This window comes from Pseudophryne corroboree, chromosome 5 (assembly GCF_028390025.1).
Source record: "Pseudophryne corroboree isolate aPseCor3 chromosome 5, aPseCor3.hap2, whole genome shotgun sequence".
NCBI lineage: Eukaryota > Metazoa > Chordata > Amphibia > Anura > Myobatrachidae > Pseudophryne > Pseudophryne corroboree.
The window spans coordinates 681,430,187-681,450,315 of NC_086448.1; positions in this window are offsets into that span (position 1 = coordinate 681,430,187).

Below are 20,129 nucleotides of genomic sequence, written 5' to 3' on the forward strand. Positions count from 1 at the left end.
GCAAAGCTCCCACTTGCAGCTTGATTGGCATAGTACGACTTGTAATCAGAGCATTAGGAATTTGGGTACCATTAATAGCAGTTATCGTAATAGGTCGTTCGACCGACTGTAACTTCAAACCCAGATTCTGGGGGCGCAGGAAAGGGAAATAAAATTCCCCGCAGCTCCTGAGTCCAACAGTGCCTTAACGGTTTTGACTTCAGACTCAGAAAACAGAGATACAGAAAGTAGACAGTCCACTGCCGGAGAAGATTGAGAAACAACCCCTAGCTTGACTTCTCCAGAACAAGCTAGGACTGGCCATTTCCCGGGCGAGACTTGCAAGACTTGAGGAAGTGATCCGCGGCTCCACAGTAGAGGCAAAGTCTACCCTCACGCCGACGCTGACGCTCTTCTGGGGACAGCGGAGACCGATTAATCTGCATGGGTTCGTCTGGACTGGAATTAACTGTCTGCTTAGAAGGAAGAGATCGGAGTCTCAACCGGTCTGACCGACTACGTTCACCACCTCATTCCTGCATATGAAGATACACCTTTACACAGAGTGAGATCAACTGTTCCAAGGAATCTGGCAGATCTCTAGTAATCAATTCGTCTTTTAAACGATCCGAGAGCCCGTTCCAAAAAGCAGCCCGAAGGACATCATTATTCCAGCTCAGTTCATAAGCTATAGTTTGAAAGCGAATTACATACTGTCCCACTGTATGAGAGCCTTGTCGAACTCGGAGCAAGTCAGCTGAGGCAGCAGTCGTCCTGCCAGGCTCATCAAAGATCCTTCGGAATGACGCCAAGAAGTTGGTATAACTAGAAACTAACGGGTCTGATCGCTCCCACAACGGTGACACCCACTCCAACGCTGAACCCTCAAGTAAAGAGATAATGTATGCCACTTTAGACCGATCAGTAGGGAAGTTGTGTGAGAGGAGTTCGAAATGTACCTCACACTGATTAAGGAATACACGGCAATTTTTCAGATTCCCGTTATAACGAGGAGGAGTGGGAAGCTGAAGGCGTGACCTGGTTCCAGACAAGGAGGAAACATTGCCAGAGACAACCACTGGAGCGGATACTGGAACTGGAGCTGGAACCACTGAAGCCAGCGAAGTCTGGATTTGATCCAGCCAGCCAGATAACTCCTCGAGATAATGCATCACCTGATTCTGTGCTGCTTCCTGACTCTGTACTCGGGAAACCAGGTCCTACATGGCGCTTGCCTCTGGGTTCCGATTCCCCGGGTCCATGTGGCCTGAGTATACTGTCACTGGCCTAGACTGAGGGTGTTGTGAACTCGGGGATTCTTCCGATGGTCGGGAAGAGGAACCACAACTGAGCTGGAACAGGGGAGGCCTAATATAGGATTTCCTCATACAGGACGCTGACAGTGGAGTTTGATGAAAAATTAAAGAGCTTTATTGCAGAGGAAAACAACTTAAAGTCAAATGCCAGAAAGGAATAAATGAGGGAAATGTCCAGACCCACTGAAGGGTTTTAGTGAGCAGTATTAGAGATGCTGGTAATTGAAGAAACTGTGGGTGATGTTTAAAAGTCACTGATAACTTGTGGAACTTATAAATGATGATTAATAGCACAGATGGTTGAAGAAGTTGTGAGCGGTGACAGAGACGCTGGTGATGTGAGGAACTGAAGTGCAGGGGTTTTAGACGCTGTAGATTTGTAGAACTTGAGAACGGAGACTGAGACGCTGATGATGTGAGGAAATGAAGTGCAGGGGTTTGAGACGCTGTTGGTGCAGGGGTTTTAGACGCTGTTGATTTGCAGAACTTGAGAACGGAGACTGAGACGCTGATGATGTGAGGAACTGAAGTGCAGGGGTTTGAGACGCTGTTGGTGCAGGGGTTTTAGACGCTGTTGATTTGCAGAACTTGAGAATGGAGACTGAGACGCTGGTGATGTAAGGAACTGAAGTGCAGGGGTTTTAGATGCTGTTGATTTGTAGAACTTGAGAACGGAGACTGAGACACTGATGATGTGAGGAATTGAAGTGCAGGGGTTTAAGACGCTGTTGATTCGCAGAACTTGAGAACGGTGATTTAGGCCCGCAGCCACGCTGATTCCTAGGAGCACTGGTGACTGGAACACAGAGGGATATACCGGCCGCTGAATACACTGGAACCGGTGCAGCGAACTGGTAGCTGGAAATGCCGGAGACACTGGAGTACAACCGCAGAGATCCTTGCCGGGAATAAGAGCGCTGACATCTACGTCAGTGAAAGACGATACTCAGGCACTGAAGCTCTGTCTGGTGTCTGACTTTGAATCTCCCGCCAGCACTGGATTGGCGGAGCAGTCTGATGACGTCACCTGCCCCCCGTCCACGTGATGCCGGGTGTCATGGCGGCGCCCGTGCCCCGGAGAACCGCCGGGAGCCTTGCCAGCCAAACGCCGGAGCCCGCGGCCCACCGAAGGCAAAGGCCGCAACACCGACCAGCAGACACGCAGGGGTAAGCGCGGCGAACGCCGCCTCTGATCTGTGACACTCAGATATTCCTGCGAATCCACAATCCCTTCCCAGAGGAAAAAGAAATTGAGAAACCGTTGTTTGAGAACGTTTGTTCTCTTTCCCTTACAAAGGAACAAACCACTTTCCAAGAAGACTGATGTTTTTGGGATTATGGAGACATAATGTATTTGAATATAAATCCTAAATCACGTGGTGTATTAGAGCAAAAGAGTGCAAGAGACCAGCCATGCAATTTCTGAAATATTATGACAAAATGTTACTGTATTTCATTAGCACTCATTCCTAACTCTGCTAAGTACTGTTTGGTATACTGTATCTGGCTTCCATGAGGTAGTTGTCCATTATTTCAGCTTCCGTTGACCTTTTTGAAAGCGGTAGAAGTTATCGATTCTTTTTCATTTTCTCCTGCATAGCCCAGTAAAATGTTGCAATGTTAAGTATTGACTTGTGCCTTCTGGGGGTCCACTTCTTCACCAAACCCATCCAAATCTCATCCTAACCCTCTGTTCCACGTTCTCTATGTACCCCATCTGTGTCACCCATGTCTGTCTACCCCTCCCCTTTAGATTGTAAGCTCTCACGAGCAGGGCCCTCTTCCCTCATGTGCTTATCCTTTGTCTTACTTTAATAATCTTCAACTGTACCACATCCAGCAGTCTTCTGCCACCTGATACTTATTCCAGTGTCATCTGCTGATGTAACTATGTTTATTTACCCTGTACTTGTCCTATACTGTCATCAACTGTAAATTGCTGTTTTCCTGTTTGATTATTTATGTACTCTGTAATTGGGCGCTGCGGAACCCTTGTGGCGCCATATAAATAAAGGATAATAATAATAATATAGGGTGTATAATCCCCAGGTGTATCTCACACATCGCTCAGTACAGTATATAGGGTGTATAATCCCCAGGTGTATCTCACACATCGCTCAGTACAGTATATAGGGTGTATAATCCCCAGGTGTATCTCACACATCACACAGTACAGTGTATAGGGTGTATAATCCCCAGGTGTATCTCATACATCGCTCAGTACAGATTACAGGATGTATAATCACAGTACAGTATACAGGGTGTATAATTAATTACCAGGTGTATCACACACATCGCACAGTACAGTATATAGGGTGTATAATCCCCAGGTGTATCTCACACATCACACAGTACAGTATATAGGGTGTATAATCCCAAGGTGTATCTCACACATCGTTCAGTAAAGTATACAGGGTGTATAATCACCAGGTGTATCACAAATGTTGCACAGTACAGTATACAGGGTGTATAATCCCCAGGTGTATCTCACACATCGCTCAGTACAGTATACATACTGGTCACAACAATGCAGCAGATATTGAGCACTGATCAGGATACTAGAAGTGACACAAAGCTGCAAGATACAGCAATGGCCTACTGTACTGTACTATATGTGTACTGCTGGTCACCAAAATGCTGCACTGTCCTACTATATACTGCTCAAAATAATGCAGCACAGAGATAGTATACTTGACACAGAGCTGCAAGATACAGCAATGGCGTACTGTACTGTACTATATGTATACTGCTGGTCACCAAAATGCTGCACTGTCCTACTATATACTGCTCACAATAATGCAGCACAGATATGGATAGTATACTTGACACAGAGCTGCAAGATACAGCAATGGCCTACTGTACTGTACTACTATAATTATATACTGGTGGTCCCCAGTCCCCACAATGCAGCACACTGAGCACAGATATTTGCAGCACACTGAGCACAGATGTGGAGCGTTTTCAGGCAAAGAATGTAGATATTTTCAGCACACTGAGCACAGATATTTGCAGCACACTGAGCACAGATATTTGCAGCACACTGAGCACAGATTACGGAGCTTTTCAGGGAGAGAACGCAGCCACGTCCTTTCCGTTCAATCTCCAGTGCACGAGTAAAAATGGCGGCGACGCGCGGCTCTTTATATAGAATACGACTCTCGCGAGAATCCGACAGCGGGATGATGACGTTCGGGCGCGTTTGGGTTAAATGAGCAAGGCGGGAAGATCCGAGGCTGCCTCGGAACTAGAGATGAGCGCCTGAAATTTTTCGGGCTTTGTGTTTTGGTTTTGGGTTCGGTTCCGCGGCCGTTTTTTGGGTTCGACCGCGTTTTGGCAAAACCTCACCGAATTTTTTTTGTCGGATTCGGGTGTGTTTTGGATTCGGGTGTTTTTTTCAAAAAACCCTAAAAAACAGCTTAAATCATAGAATTTGGGGGTCATTTTGATCCCATATTATTATTAACCTCAAAAACCATAATTTCCACTCATTTTCAGTCTATTCTGAATACCTCACACCTCACAATATTATTTTTAGTCCTAAAATTTGCACCGAGGTCGCTGGATGACTAAGCTAAGCGACCCTAGTGGCCGACACAAACACCTGGCCCATCTAGGAGTGGCACTGCAGTGTCACGCAGGATGGCCCTTCCAAAAAACACTCCCCAAACAGCACATGACGCAAAGAAAAAACGAGGTGCAATGAGGTAGCTGTGTGACTAAGCTCAGCGACCCAAGTGCCCGACACAAACACCTGGCCCATCTAGGAGTGGCACTGCAGTGTCACGCAGGATGTCCCTTCCAAAAAACCTCCCCAAACAGCACATGACGCAAAGAAAAAAAGAGGCGCAATGAGGTAGCTGTGTGAGTAAGATTAGCGACCCTAGTGGCCGACACAAACACCGGGCCCATCTAGGAGTGGCACTGCAGTGTCACGCAGGATGTCCCTTCCAAAAAACCCTCCCCAAACAGCACATGACGCAAAGAAAAATAAAAGAAAAAAGAGGTGCAAGATGGAATTGTCCTTGGGCCCTCCCACCCACCCTTATGTTGTATAAACAGGACATGCACACTTTAACCAACCCATCATTTCAGTGACAGGGTCTGCCACACGACTGTGACTGATATGACGGGTTGGTTTGGACCCCCACCAAAAAAGAAGCAATTAATCTCTCCTTGCACAAACTGGCTCTACAGAGGCAAGATGTCCACCTCATCATCATCCTCCGATATATCACCGTGTACATCCCCCTCCTCACAGATTATCAATTCGTCCCCACTGGAATCCACCATCTCAGCTCCCTGTGTACTTTGTGGAGGCAATTGCTGCTGGTCAATGTCTCCGCGGAGGAATTGATTATAATTCATTTTAATGAACATCATCTTCTCCACATTTTCTGGATGTAACCTCGTACGCCGATTGCTGACAAGGTGAGCGGCGGCACTAAACACTCTTTCGGAGTACACACTTGTGGGAGGGCAACTTAGGTAGAATAAAGCCAGTTTGTGCAAGGGCCTCCAAATTGCCTCTTTTTCCTGCCAGTATAAGTACGGACTGTGTGACGTGCCTACTTGGATGCGGTCACTCATATAATCCTCCACCATTCTTTCAATGTTGAGAGAATCATATGCAGTGACAGTAGACGACATGTCCGTAATCGTTGTCAGGTCCTTCAGTCCGGACCAGATGTCAGCATCAGCAGTCGCTCCAGACTGCCCTGCATCACCGCCAGCGGGTGGGCTCGGAATTCTGAGCCTTTTCCTCGCACCCCCAGTTGCGGGAGAATGTGAAGGAGGAGATGTTGACAGGTCGCGTTCCGCTTGACTTGACAATTTTGTCACCAGCAGGTCTTTGCACCCCAGCAGACTTGTGTCTGCCGGAAAGAGAGATCCAAGGTAGGTTTTAAATCTAGGATCGAGCACGGTGGCCAAAATGTAGTGCTCTGATTTCAACAGATTGACCACCCGTGAATCCTTGTTAAGCGAATTAAGGGCTGCATCCACAAGTCCCACATGCCTAGCGGAATCGCTCCCTTTTAGCTCCTTCTTCAATGCCTCCAGCTTCTTCTGCAAAAGCCTGATGAGGGGAATGACCTGACTCAGGCTGGCAGTGTCTGAACTGACTTCACGTGTGGCAAGTTCAAAGGGCATCAGAACCTTGCACAACGTTGAAATCATTCTCCACTGCACTTGAGACAGGTGCATTCCACCTCCTATATCGTGCTCAATTGTATAGGCTTGAATGGCCTTTTGCTGCTCCTCCAACCTCTGAAGCATATAGAGGGTTGAATTCCACCTCGTTACCACTTCTTGCTTCAGATGATGGCAGGGCAGGTTCAGGCGTTTTTGGTGGTGCTCCAGTCTTCTGTACGTGGTGCCTGTACGCCGAAAGTGTCCCGCAATTCTTCTGGCCACCGACAGCATCTCTTGCACGCCCCTGTCGTTTTTTAAAAAATTCTGCACCACCAAATTCAAGGTATGTGCAAAACATGGGACGTGCTGGAATTTGCCCATATTTAATGCACACACAATATTGCTGGCGTTGTCCGATGCCACAAATCCACAGGAGAGTCCAATTGGGGTAAGCCATTCTGCGATGATCTTCCTCAGTTGCCGTAAGAGGATTTCAGCTGTGTGCGTATTCTGGAAAGCGGTGATACAAAGCGTAGCCTGCCTAGGAAAGAGTTGGCGTTTGCGAGATGCTGCTACTGGTGCCGCCGCTGCTGTTCTTGCGGCGGGAGTCCATACATCTACCCAGTGGGCTGTCACAGTCATATAGTCCTGACCCTGCCCTGCTCCACTTGTCCACATGTCCGTGGTTAAGTGGACATTGGGTACAACTGCATTTTTTAGGACACTGGTGAGTCTTTTTCTGACGTCCGTGTACATTCTCGGTATCGCCTGCCTACAGAAGTGGAACCTAGATGGTATTTGGTAACGGGGGCACACTGCCTCAATAAATTGTCTAGTTCCCTGTGAACTAACGGCGGATACCGGACGCACGTCTAACACCAACATAGTTGTCAAGGACTCAGTTATCCGCTTTGCAACAGGATGACTGCTGTGATATTTCATCTTCCTCGCAAAGGACTGTTGGACAGTCAATTGCTTACTGGAAGTAGTACAAGTGGGCTTACGACTTCCCCTCTGGGATGACCATCGACTCCCAGCAGCAACAACAGCAGCGCCAGCAGCAGTAGGCGTTACACGCAAGGATGCATCGGAGGAATCCCAGGCAGGAGAGGACTCGTCAGAATTGCCAGTGACATGGCCTGCAGGACTATTGGCATTCCTGGGGAAGGAGGAAATTGACACTGAGGGAGTTGGTGGGGTGGTTTGCGTGAGCTTGGTTACAAGAGGAAGGGATTTACTGGTCAGTGGACTGCTTCCGCTGTCGGCCCAAGTTTTTGAACTTGTCACTGACTTATTATGAATGCGCTGCAGGTGACGTATAAGGGAGGATGTTCCGAGGTGGTTAACGTCCTTACCCCTACTTATTACAGCTTGACAAAGGGAACACACGGCTTGACACCTGTTGTCCGCATTTCTGGTGAAATACTTCCACACCGAAGAGCTGATTTTTTTGGTATTTTCACCAGGCATGTCAACGGCCCTATTCCTCCCACGGACAACAGGTGTCTCCCCGGGTGCCTGACTTAAACAAACCACCTCACCATCAGAATCCTCCTGGTCAATTTCCTCCCCAGCGCCAGCAACACCCATATCCTCCTCATCCTGGTGTACTTCAACACTGACATCTTCAATCTGACTATCAGGAACTGGACTGCGGGTGCTCCTTCCAGCACTTGCAGGGGGCGTGCAAATGGTGGAAGGCGCATGCTCTTCACGTCCAGTGTTGGGAAGGTCAGGCATCGCAACCGACACAATTGGACTCTCCTTGTGGATTTGGGATTTCGAAGAACGCACAGTTCTTTGCGGTGCTACTGCTTTTGCCAGCTTGAGTCTTTTCATTTTTCTAGCGAGAGGCTGAGTGCCTCCATCCTCATGTGAAGCTGAACCACTAGCCATGAACATAGGCCAGGGCCTCAGCCGTTCCTTGCCGCTCCGTGTGGTAAATGGCATATTGGCAAGTTTACGCTTCTCCTCCGACAATTTTATTTTAGGTTTTGGAGTCCTTTTTTTACTGATATTTGGTGTTTTGGATTTGACATGCTCTGTACTATGACATTGGGCATCGGCCTTGGCAGACGACGTTGCTGGCATTTCATCGTCTCGGCCATGACTAGTGGCAGCAGCTTCAGCACGAGGTGGAAGTGGATCTTGATCTTTCCCTAATTTTGGAACCTCAACATTTTTGTTCTCCATATTTTAATAGGCACAACTAAAAGGCACCTCAGGTAAACAATGGAGATGGATGGATACTAGTATACAATTATGGATGGACTGCCGAGTGCCGACACAGAGGTAGCTACAGCCGTGGACTACCGTACTGTACTGTGTCTGCTGCTAATATAGACTGGTTGATAAAGAGATGTAGTAGTAGTATGTATGTATAAAGAAGAAAGAAAAAAAAACCACGGGTAGGTGGTATACAATTATGGACGGACTGCCCAGTGCCGACACAGAGGTAGCTACAGCCGTGGACTACCGTACTGTACTGTGTCTGCTGCTAATATAGACTGGTTGATAAAGAGATGTAGTAGTAGTAGTATGTATGTATAAAGAAGAAAGAAAAAAAAACCACGGGTAGGTGGTATACAATTATGGACGGACTGCCCAGTGCCGACACAGAGGTAGCTACAGCCGTGGACTACCGTACTGTACTGTGTCTGCTGCTAATATAGACTGGTTGATAAAGAGATGTAGTAGTAGTATGTATGTATAAAGAAGAAAGAAAAAAAAACCACGGGTAGGTGGTATACAATTATGGACGGACTGCCCAGTGCCAACACAGAGGTAGCTACAGCCGTGGACTACCGTACTGTACTGTGTCTGCTGCTAATATAGACTGGTTGATAAAGAGATGTAGTAGTAGTATGTATGTATAAAGAAGAAAGAAAAAAAAACCACGGGTAGGTGGTATACAATTATGGACGGACTGCCGAGTGCCGACACAGAGGTAGCTACAGCCGTGAACTACCGTTCTGTGTCTGCTGCGACTGGATGATAAATAATGATATAAAAAATATATATATATCACTACTGCAGCCGGACAGGTATATATTATATAATGACGGACCTGCTGGACACTGTCTGTCAGCAGAATGAGTTTTTTATAGAATAAAAAAAAAAACACCACACAAGTGAAGTCACACGACGAGTGTTTAACTTTTTCAGGCAATCACAATATAGTATACTATACTACTAACTATACTGGTGGTCAGTGTGGTCAGGTCACTGGTCAGTCACACTGGCAGTGGCACTCCTACAGCAAAAGTGTGCACTGTTTAATTTTAATAATAATATGTACTCCTGGCTCCTGCTATAACCTATAACTGGCACTGCAGTGCTCCCCAGTCTCCCCCACAATTATAAGATGTGTGAGCTGAGCACAGTCAGATACGAGTGTTTAACTTTTTCAGGCAATCACAATATAGTATACTATACTACTAACTATACTGGTGGTCAGTGTGGTCAGGTCACTGGTCAGTCACACTGGCAGTGGCACTCCTGCAGCAAAAGTGTGCACTGTTTAATTTTAATAATAATATGTACTCCTGGCTCCTGCTATAACCTATAACTGGCACTGCAGTGCTCCCCAGTCTCCCCCACAATTATAAGATGTGTGAGCTGAGCACAGTCAGATATATACATAGATGATGCAGCACAGCACACTGGGCTGAGCAGTGCACACAGATATGGTATGTGACTGAGTCACTGTGTATCGTTTTTTTCAGGCAGAGAACGGATATATTAAATAAAACTGCACTGTCTGGTGGTCACTGTGGTCAGTCACTAGTAAACTCTGCACTCTCTACAGTTCTACAGTACTCCTAAGCTCCAGTAAATCAGGTCAATCTCTCTCTCTCTCTTCTAATCTAAATGGAGAGGACGCCAGCCACGTCCTCTCCCTATCAATCTCAATGCACGTGTGAAAATGGCGGCGACGCGCGGCTCCTTATATAGAATCCGAGTCTCGCGAGAATCCGACAGCGTCATGATGACGTTTGGGCGCGCTCGGGTTAACCGAGCAAGGCGGGAAGATCCGAGTCGCTCGGACCCGTGAAAAAAAACATGAAGTTCGTGCGGGTTCGGATTCAGAGAAACCGAACCCGCTCATCTCTACTCGGAACCGTGTAAAATAGGTGAAGTTCGGGGGGGGGTGTTCGGATCTCGGAGAACCGAACCCGCTCATCTCTAATTACAATAGATACAAAAATAAAAGAATATACAGTGTCAGGAAAAAATTAACATGCATTCGTACTTTGGGAATCGAACCCTGGACTCTAAGCATGGGAAGTGGCACACTTCACCACTCAGGCACATCGCTGCACGACAGATACATAAGCCCATTGGTTATGCCATAATGGCTACGGGATTTGGATGCTCACATATCCATAACATCAAAAAAACATACCTGTAACACGTTTGTTTGCGTATGTATACACTACTATTTTTATTTGTTGATTTGTCTGCGGGACTTGGACGGTCACATATCCCTAATGTCAATGGACTATACTGTGGCTTTATCACGTTCATTGGCATCTGTGTATACTGTACTATTTGCGTCTGTATATACTGTACTAAATACAGTACTGTATACTTTATTTGAAATACTGTAGCATACTGTAGCATAATGAGATGCTCCAGTAAAGTAGTTCTTACGCTGTAGTTCAGTATTGTATTTTAATGGAGGCCACATGCATGTGTAATGGTAATTTAAAAAAAGCAACAACTGTTGGATGATCGCAGGTATTACACTAAAAGGTAATGCCAAATGCTCTGTTTGCCTCCCTACAACTAGGCAAGCCTCCTTGCGCCCAGGCACACTGCGTATGCCTGATCATCATTAACACCTCAGACAGCAAAGATAACGGAGGCTCCATCTGTACGTAACAGACTCCTGATTGTTCTTAACTCCAAGGGATCAGCTGCTAGGCATAATTTTATAGATCCTTTATAAATGTTACCTCATCACTAATTGGTTGCCATGGGCAACTTCTCCACTGGCTCACTCCATTCTTTTCACTGCTTCATGGATAGACCCCCAAATCTTGCCTGTACCCCCTGATCTCAGTAGAGGTGAGCGGGTTCGGTTCCTCGGAATCTGAACCCGCCCGAACTTCAGGTTTTTTTACACGGGGCCGAGCGACTCGGATCTTCCCGCCTTGCTCGGTTAACCCGAGCGCGCCCGAACGTCATCATCCCGCTGTCGGATTCTCGCGAGGCTCGTATTCTATCGCGAGACTCGGATTCTATATAAGGAGCCGCGCGTCGCCGCCATTTTCACACGTGCATTGAGATTGATAGGGAGAGGACGTGGCTGGCGTCCTCTCCGTTTAGACTAGAGTACTAGAGAGAGACACAAATTTTGGGTAGCATATTATTAGGAGGAGTACTACTTGCTGCTGATAGTGTGACCAGTGACCACCAGTTTAATTAATCCGTTCTCTGCCTGAAAAAAAACGATACACAGTGTGACACAGTCACATACCATATCTGTGCTCAGCCCAGTGTGCTGCATCATATGTAATACTGTATATCATTATCTGACTGTGCTGAGTGCTCACTGCTCACACAGCTTAATTGTGGGGGAGACTGGGGAGCAGTTATAGCAGGAGTACATATTTTAAGTACAGTGCAGTGCACACTTTTGCTGCCAGAGTGCCACTGCCAGTGTGACTGACCAGTGACCACTGACCACCAGTATTGTGATTGTCTGCTGACCACCAGTATATTGTGATTGTCTGCCTGAAAAAGTTAAACACTCGTCGTGTGGTGTTTTTATAAATGCATTCTGCAGACAGTGTCCAGCAGGTCCGTCATTACATAATATATACCTGTCCGGCTGCAGTACTAGTGTGATATATATATATTTTAATTTTATCTCATTATCATCCAGTCTATATTAGCAGAAGACACAGTACGGTAGTCCACGGCTGTAGCTACCTCTGTGTCGGCAGTCGCTCGTCCATCCATAATTGTATACCACCAACCCGTGGTTTTTTTTTTTTTTCTATCTTCTTGATACTAGTAGCTTACTTTAGGAGTCTGCAGTGCTGAGTCTGACAGACAGTGTCCAGCAGGTCCGTCATTACATAATATATACCTGTCCGGCTGCAGTACTAGTGTGATATATATATATTTTAATTTTATCTCATTATCATCCAGTCTATATTAGCAGCAGACACAGTACGGTAGTCCACGACTGTAGCTACCTCTGTGTCGGCAGTCGCTCGTCCATCCATAATTGTATACCACCTACCCGTGGTTTTTTTTTTCTATCTTCTTGATACTAGTAGCTTACTTTAGGAGTCTGCAGTGCTGACAGACAGTGTCCAGCAGGTCCGTCATTACATAATATATACCTGTCCGGCTGCAGTACTAGTGTGATATATATATATATTTTAATTTTATCTCATTATCATCCAGTCTATATTAGCAGCAGACACAGTACGGTAGTCCACGGCTGTAGCTACCTCTGTGTCGGCAGTCGCTCGTCCATCCATAATTGTATACCACCTACCCGTGTTTTTTTTTTTTCTATCTTCTTGATACTAGTAGCTTACTTTAGGAGTCTGCAGTGCTGAGTCTGACAGACAGTGTCCAGCAGGTCCGTCATTACATAATATATACCTGTCCGGCTGCAGTACTAGTGTGATATATATATATATATATATATATTTTATCTCATTATCATCCAGTCTATATTAGCAGCAGACACAGTACGGTAGTCCACGGCTGTAGCTACCTCTGTGTCGGCAGTCGCTCGTCCATCCATAATTGTATACCACCTACCCGTGGTTTTTTTTTTTTCTATCTTCTTGATACTAGTAGCTTACTTTAGGAGTCTGCAGTGCTGACAGACAGTGTCTAGCAGGTCCGTCATTACATAATATATACCTGTCCGGCTGCAGTACTAGTGTGATATATATATATATATTTTAATTTTATCTCATTATCATCCAGTCTATATATTAGCAGCAGACACAGTACGGTAGTCCACGGCTGTAGCTACCTCTGTGTCGGCAGTCGCTCGTCCATCCATAATTGTATACCACCTACCCGTGGTTTTTTTTTTCTATCTTCTTGATACTAGTAGCTTACTTTAGGAGTTTGCAGTGCTGACAGACAGTGTCCAGCAGGTCCGTCATTACATAATATATACCTGTCCGGCTGCAGTACTAGTGTGATATATATATATTTTTTAATTTTATCTCATTATCATCCAGTCTATATATTAGCAGCAGACACAGTACGGTAGTCCACGGCTGTAGCTACCTCTGTGTCGGCAGTCGCTCGTCCATCCATAATTGTATACCACCTACCCGTGTTTTTTTTTTTTTTCTATCTTCTTGATACTAGTAGCTTACTTTAGGAGTCTGCAGTGCTGAGTCTGACAGACAGTGTCCAGCAGGTCCGTCATTACATAATATATACCTGTCCGGCTGCAGTACTAGTGTGATATATATATATATATATTTTATCTCATTATCATCCAGTCTATATTAGCAGCAGACACAGTACGGTAGTCCACGGCTGTAGCTACCTCTGTGTCGGCAGTCGCTCGTCCATCCATAATTGTATACCACCTACCCGTGGTTTTTTTTTTTCTATCTTCTTGATACTAGTAGCTTACTTTAGGAGTCTGCAGTGCTGACAGACAGTGTCCAGCAGGTCCGTCATTACATAATATATACCTGTCCGGCTGCAGTACTAGTGTGATATATATATATATTTTTTTTTAATTTTATCTCATTATCATCCAGTCTATATATTAGCAGCAGACACAGTACGGTAGTCCACGGCTGTAGCTACCTCTGTGTCGGCAGTCGCTCGTCCATCCATAATTGTATACCACCTACCCGTGGTTTTTTTTTTTCTATCTTCTTGATACTAGTAGCTTACTTTAGGAGTCTGCAGTGCTGACAGACAGTGTCCAGCAGGTCCGTCATTACATAATATATACCTGTCCGGCTGCAGTACTAGTGTGATATATATATATTTTTTAATTTTATCTCATTATCATCCAGTCTATATATTAGCAGCAGACACAGTACGGTAGTCCACGGCTGTAGCTACCTCTGTGTCGGCAGTCGCTCGTCCATCCATAATTGTATACCACCTACCCGTGGGTTTTTTTTTTCTATCTTCTTGATACTAGTAGCTTACTTTAGGAGTCTGCAGTGCTGAGTCTGACAGACATTGTCCAGCAGGTCCGTCATTACATAATATATACCTGTCCGGCTGCAATACTAGTGTGATATATATATATATATTTTAATTTTATCTCATTATCATCCAGTCTATATTAGCAGCAGACACAGTACAGTAGTCCACGGCTGTAGCTACCTCTGTGTCGGCAGTAGCTCGTCCATCCATAATTGTATACCACCTACCCGTGGTTTTTTTTTTCTATCTTCTTGATACTAGTAGCTTACTTTAGGAGTCTGCAGTGCTGACAGACAGTGTCCAGCAGGTCCGTCATTACATAATATATACCTGTCCGGCTGCAGTACTAGTGTGATATATATATATATTTTAATTTTATCTCATTATCATCCAGTCTATATTAGCAGCAGACACAGTACGGTAGTCCACGGCTGTAGCTACCTCTGTGTCGGCAGTCGCTCGTCCATCCATAATTGTATACCACCTACCCGTGGGTTTTTTTTTCTTTCTATCTTCTTGATACTAGTAGCTTACTTTAGGAGTCTGCAGTGCTGAGTCTGACAGACAGTGTCCAGCAGGTCCGTCATTACATAATATATACCTGTCCGGCTGCAGTACTAGTGTGATATATATATATATATATATTTTTTTTTAATTTTATCTCATTATCATCCAGTCTATATTAGCAGCAGACACAGTACGGTAGTCCACGGCTGTAGCTACCTCTGTGTCAGCAGTCGCTCGTCATCCATAAGTATACTAGTATCCATCCATCTCCATTGTTTACCTGAGGTGCCTTTTAGTTGTGCCTATTAAAATATGGAGAACAAAAATGTTGAGGTTCCAAAAATAGGGAAAGATCAAGATCGACTTCCACCTCGTGCTGAAGCTGCTGCCACTAGTCATGGCCGAGACGATGAAATGCCATCAACGTCGTCTGCCAAGGCCGATGCCCAATGTCATAGTACAGAGCATGTAAAATCCAAAACACCAAATATCAGTAAAAAAAGGACTCAAAAATCTAAAATAAAATTGTCGGAGGAGAAGCGTAAACTTGCCAATATGCCATTTACCACACGGAGTGGCAAGGAACGGCTGAGGCCCTGGCCTATGTTCATGGCTAGTGGTTCAGCTTCACATGAGGATGGAAGCACTCAGCCTCTCGCTAGAAAAATGAAAAGACTCGAGTTGGCAAAAGCACAGCAAAGAACTGTGCGTTCTTCGAAATCCCAAATCCACAAGGAGAGTCCAATTGTGTCGGTTGCGATGCCTGACCTTCCCAACACTGGACGTGAAGAGCATGCGCCTTCCACCATTTGCACGCCCCCTGCAAGTGCTGAAAGGAGCACCCGCAGTCCAGTTCCTGATAGTCAGATTGAAGATGTCAGTGTTGAAGTACACCAGGATGAGGAGGATATGGGTGTTGCTGGCGCTGGGGAGGAAATTGACCAGGAGGATTCTGATGGTGAGGTGGTTTGTTTAAGTCAGGCACCCGGGGAGACACCTGTAGTCCGTGGGAGGAATATGGCCATTGACATGCCTGGTGAAAATACCAAAAAAATCAGCTCTTCGGTGTGGAAGTATTTCACCAGAAATGCGGACAACATTTGTCAAGCCGTGTGTTGCCTTTGTCAAGCTGTAATAAGTAGGGGTAAGGACGTTAACCACCTCGGAACATCCTCCCTTATACGTCACCTGCAGCGCATTCATAATAAGTCAGTGACAAGTTCAAAAACTTTGGGCGACAGCGGAAGCAGTCCACTGACCAGTAAATCCCTTCCTCTTGTAACCAAGCTCACGCAAACCACCCCACCAACTCCCTCAGTGTCAATTTCCTCCTTCCCCAGGAATGCCAATAGTCCTGCAGGCCATGTCACTGGCAATTCTGACGAGTCCTCTCCTGCCTGGGATTCCTCCGTTGCATCCTTGCGTGTAACGCCTACTGCTGCTGGCACTGCTGTTGTTGCTGCTGGGAGTCGATGGTCATCCCAGAGGGGAAGTCGTAAGCCCACTTTTACTACTTCCACCAAGCAATTGACTGTCCAACAGTCCTTTGCGAGGAAGATGAAATATCACAGCAGTCATCCTGTTGCAAAGCGGATTACTGAGGCCTTGACAACTATGTTGGTGTTAGACGTGCGTCCGGTATCCGCCGTTAGTTCACAGGGAACTAGACAATTTCTTGAGGTAGTGTGCCCCCGTTACCAAATACCATCTAGGTTCCACTTCTCTAGGCAGGCGATACCGAGAATGTACACGGACGTCAGAAAAAGACTCACCAGTGTCCTAAAAAATGCAGTTGTACCCAATGTCCACTTAACCACGGACATGTGGACAAGTGTAGCAGGGCAGGGTCAGGACTATATGACTGTGACAGCCCACTGGGTAGATGTATGGACTCCCGCCGCAAGAACAGCAGCGGCGGCACCAGTAGCAGCATCTCGCAAACGCCAACTCTTTCCTAGGCAGGCTACGCTTTGTATCACCGGTTTCCAGAATACGCACACAGCTGAAAACCTCTTACGGCAACTGAGGAAGATCATCGCGGAATGGCTTACCCCAATTGGACTCTCCTGTGGATTTGTGGCATCGGACAACGCCAGCAATATTGTGTGTGCATTAAATATGGGAAAATTCCAGCACGTCCCATGTTTTGCACATACCTTGAATTTGGTGGTGCAGAATTATTTAAAAAACGAGAGGGGCGTGCAAGAGATGCTGTCGGTGGCCAGAAGAATTGCGGGACACTTTCGGCGTACAGGCACCACGTACAGAAGACTGGAGCACCACCAAAAACGCCTGAACCTGCCCTGCCATCATCTGAAGCAAGAAGTGGTAACGAGGTGGAATTCAATCCTATATATGCTTCAGAGGTTGGAGGAGCAGCAAAAGGCCATTCAAGCCTATACAATTGAGCACGATATAGGAGGTGGAATGCACCTGTCTCAAGCGCAGTGGAGAATGATTTCAACGTTGTGCAAGGTTCTGCAACCTTTTGAACTTGTCACACGTGAAGTCAGTTCAGACACTGCCAGCCTGAGTCAGGTCATTCCCCTCATCAGGCTTTTGCAGAAGAAGCTGGAGACATTGAAGGAGGAGCTAACACTGAGCGATTCCGCTAGGCATGTGGGACTTGTGGATGGAGCCCTTAATTCGCTTAACAAGGATTCACGGGTGGTCAATCTGTTGAAATCAGAGCACTACATTTTGGCCACCGTGCTCGATCCTAGATTTAAAACCTACCTTGGATCTCTCTTTCCGGCACACACAAGTCTGCTGGGGTTCAAAGACCTGCTGGTGAGAAAATTGTCAAGTCAAGCGGAACGCGACCTGTCAACATCTCCTCCTTCACATTCTCCCGCAACTGGGGGTGCGAGGAAAAGGCTCAGAATTCCGAGCCCACCCGCTGGCGGTGATGCAGGGCAGTCTGGAGCGACTGCTGATGCTGACATCTGGTCCGGACTGAAGGACCTGACAACGATTACGGACATGTCGTCTACTGTCACTGCATATGATTCTCTCCCCATTGAAAGAATGGTGGAGGATTATATGAGTGACCACATCCAAGTAGGCACGTCAGACAGTCCGTACTTATACTGGCAGGAAAAAGAGGCAATTTGGAGGCCCTTGCACAAACTGGCTTTATTCTACCTAAGTTGCCCCCCCACAAGTGTGTACTCCGAAAGAGTGTTTAGTGCCGCCGCTCACCTTGTCAGCAATCGGCGTACGAGGTTACTTCCAGAAAATGTGGAGAAGATGATGTTCATTAAAATGAATTATAATCAATTCCTCCGTGGAGACATTGACCAGCAGCAATTGCCTCCACAAAGTACACAGGGAGCTGAGATGGTGGATTCCAGTGGGGACGAATTGATAATCTGTGAGGAGGGGGATGTACACGGTGATATATCGGAGGATGATGATGAGGTGGACATCTTGCCTCTGTAGAGCCAGTTTGTGCAAGGAGAGATTAATTGCTTCTTTTTTGGTGGGGGTCCAAACCAACCCGTCATTTCAGTCACAGTCGTGTGGCAGACCCTGTCACTAAAATGATGGGTTGGTTAAAGTGTGCATGTCCTGTTTATACAACATAAGGGTGGGTGGGAGGGCCCAAGGACAATTCCATCTTGCACCTCTTTTTTCTTTCATTTTTATTTGCGTCATGTGCTGTTTGGGGAGTGTTTTTTGGAAGGGCCATCCTGCGTGACACTGCAGTGCCACTCCTAGATGGGCCAGGTGTTTGTGTCGGCCACTAGGGTCGCTTATCTTACTCACACAGCTACCTCATTGCGCCTCTTTTTTTCTTCTTTGCGTCATGTGCTGTTTGGGGAGTGTTTTTTGGAAGGGCCATCCTGCGTGACACTGCAGTGCCGCTCCTAGATGGGCCAGGTGTTTGTGTCGGCCACTAGGGTCGCTTATCTTACTCACACAGCTACCTCATTGCGCCTCTTTTTTTCTTTGCGTCATGTGCTGTTTGGGGAGTGTTTTTTGGAAGGGCCATCCTGCGTGACACTGCAGTGCCACTCCTAGATGGGCCAGGTGTTTGTGTCGGCCACTAGGGTCGCTTAGCTTACTCACACAGCTACCTCATTGCGCCTCTTTTTTTCTTTGCGTCATGTGCTGTTTGGGGAGTGTTTTTTGGAAGGGCCATCCTGCGTGACACTGCAGTGCCACTCCTAGATGGGCCAGGTGTTTGTGTCGGCCACTAGGGTCGCTTAGCTTACTCACACAGCTACCTCATTGCGCCTCTTTTTTTCTTTGCGTCATGTGCTGTTTGGGGAGTGTTTTTTGGAAGGGCCATCCTGCGTGACACTGCAGTGCCACTCCTAGATGGGCCAGGTGTTTGTGTCGGCCACTAGGGTCGCTTAGCTTAGTCATCCAGCGACCTCGGTGCAAATTTTAGGACTAAAAATAATATTGTGAGGTGTGAGGTGTTCAGAATAGACTGAAAATGAGTGGAAATTATGGTTTTTTAGGTTAATAATACTTTGGGATCAAAATGACCCCCAAATTCTATGATTTAAGCTGTTTTTTAGTGTTTTTGAAAAAAACACCCGAATCCAAAACACACCCGAATCCGACAAAAAAAATGTGGTGAGGTTTTGCCAAAACGCGGTCGAACCCAAAACACGGCCGCGGAACCGAACCCAAAACCAAAACACAAAACCCGAAAAATTTCAAGTGCACATCTCTAGATCTCAGCCTGAATAACTGTTCTGCTCCTTTCCTGTTACCCTAATCTTTGCCTGAATTACCATTCTTCATTAGTGTCTGTGATCTGACCTTGGCTATGTTTAAACACTTTCCTGCCTGCTGATTTTATACTTTACCTGGCTACAACTTAAGGTGAATAACAACACAAGATAGCTTTAGGGCGCTGTACTGAATGTGGCTCTTAGTAAGTGTATATCAGCAGCCAATTGGGAAAAAGAGGTATGCCAGCCTCTTAAAAATGGAAACCAGAAACAAATATTCCTAATGGGCGCTTAATGATACATGTGTACAACCAGATTGTAAAATGTAAACACAATTTATCCACATACA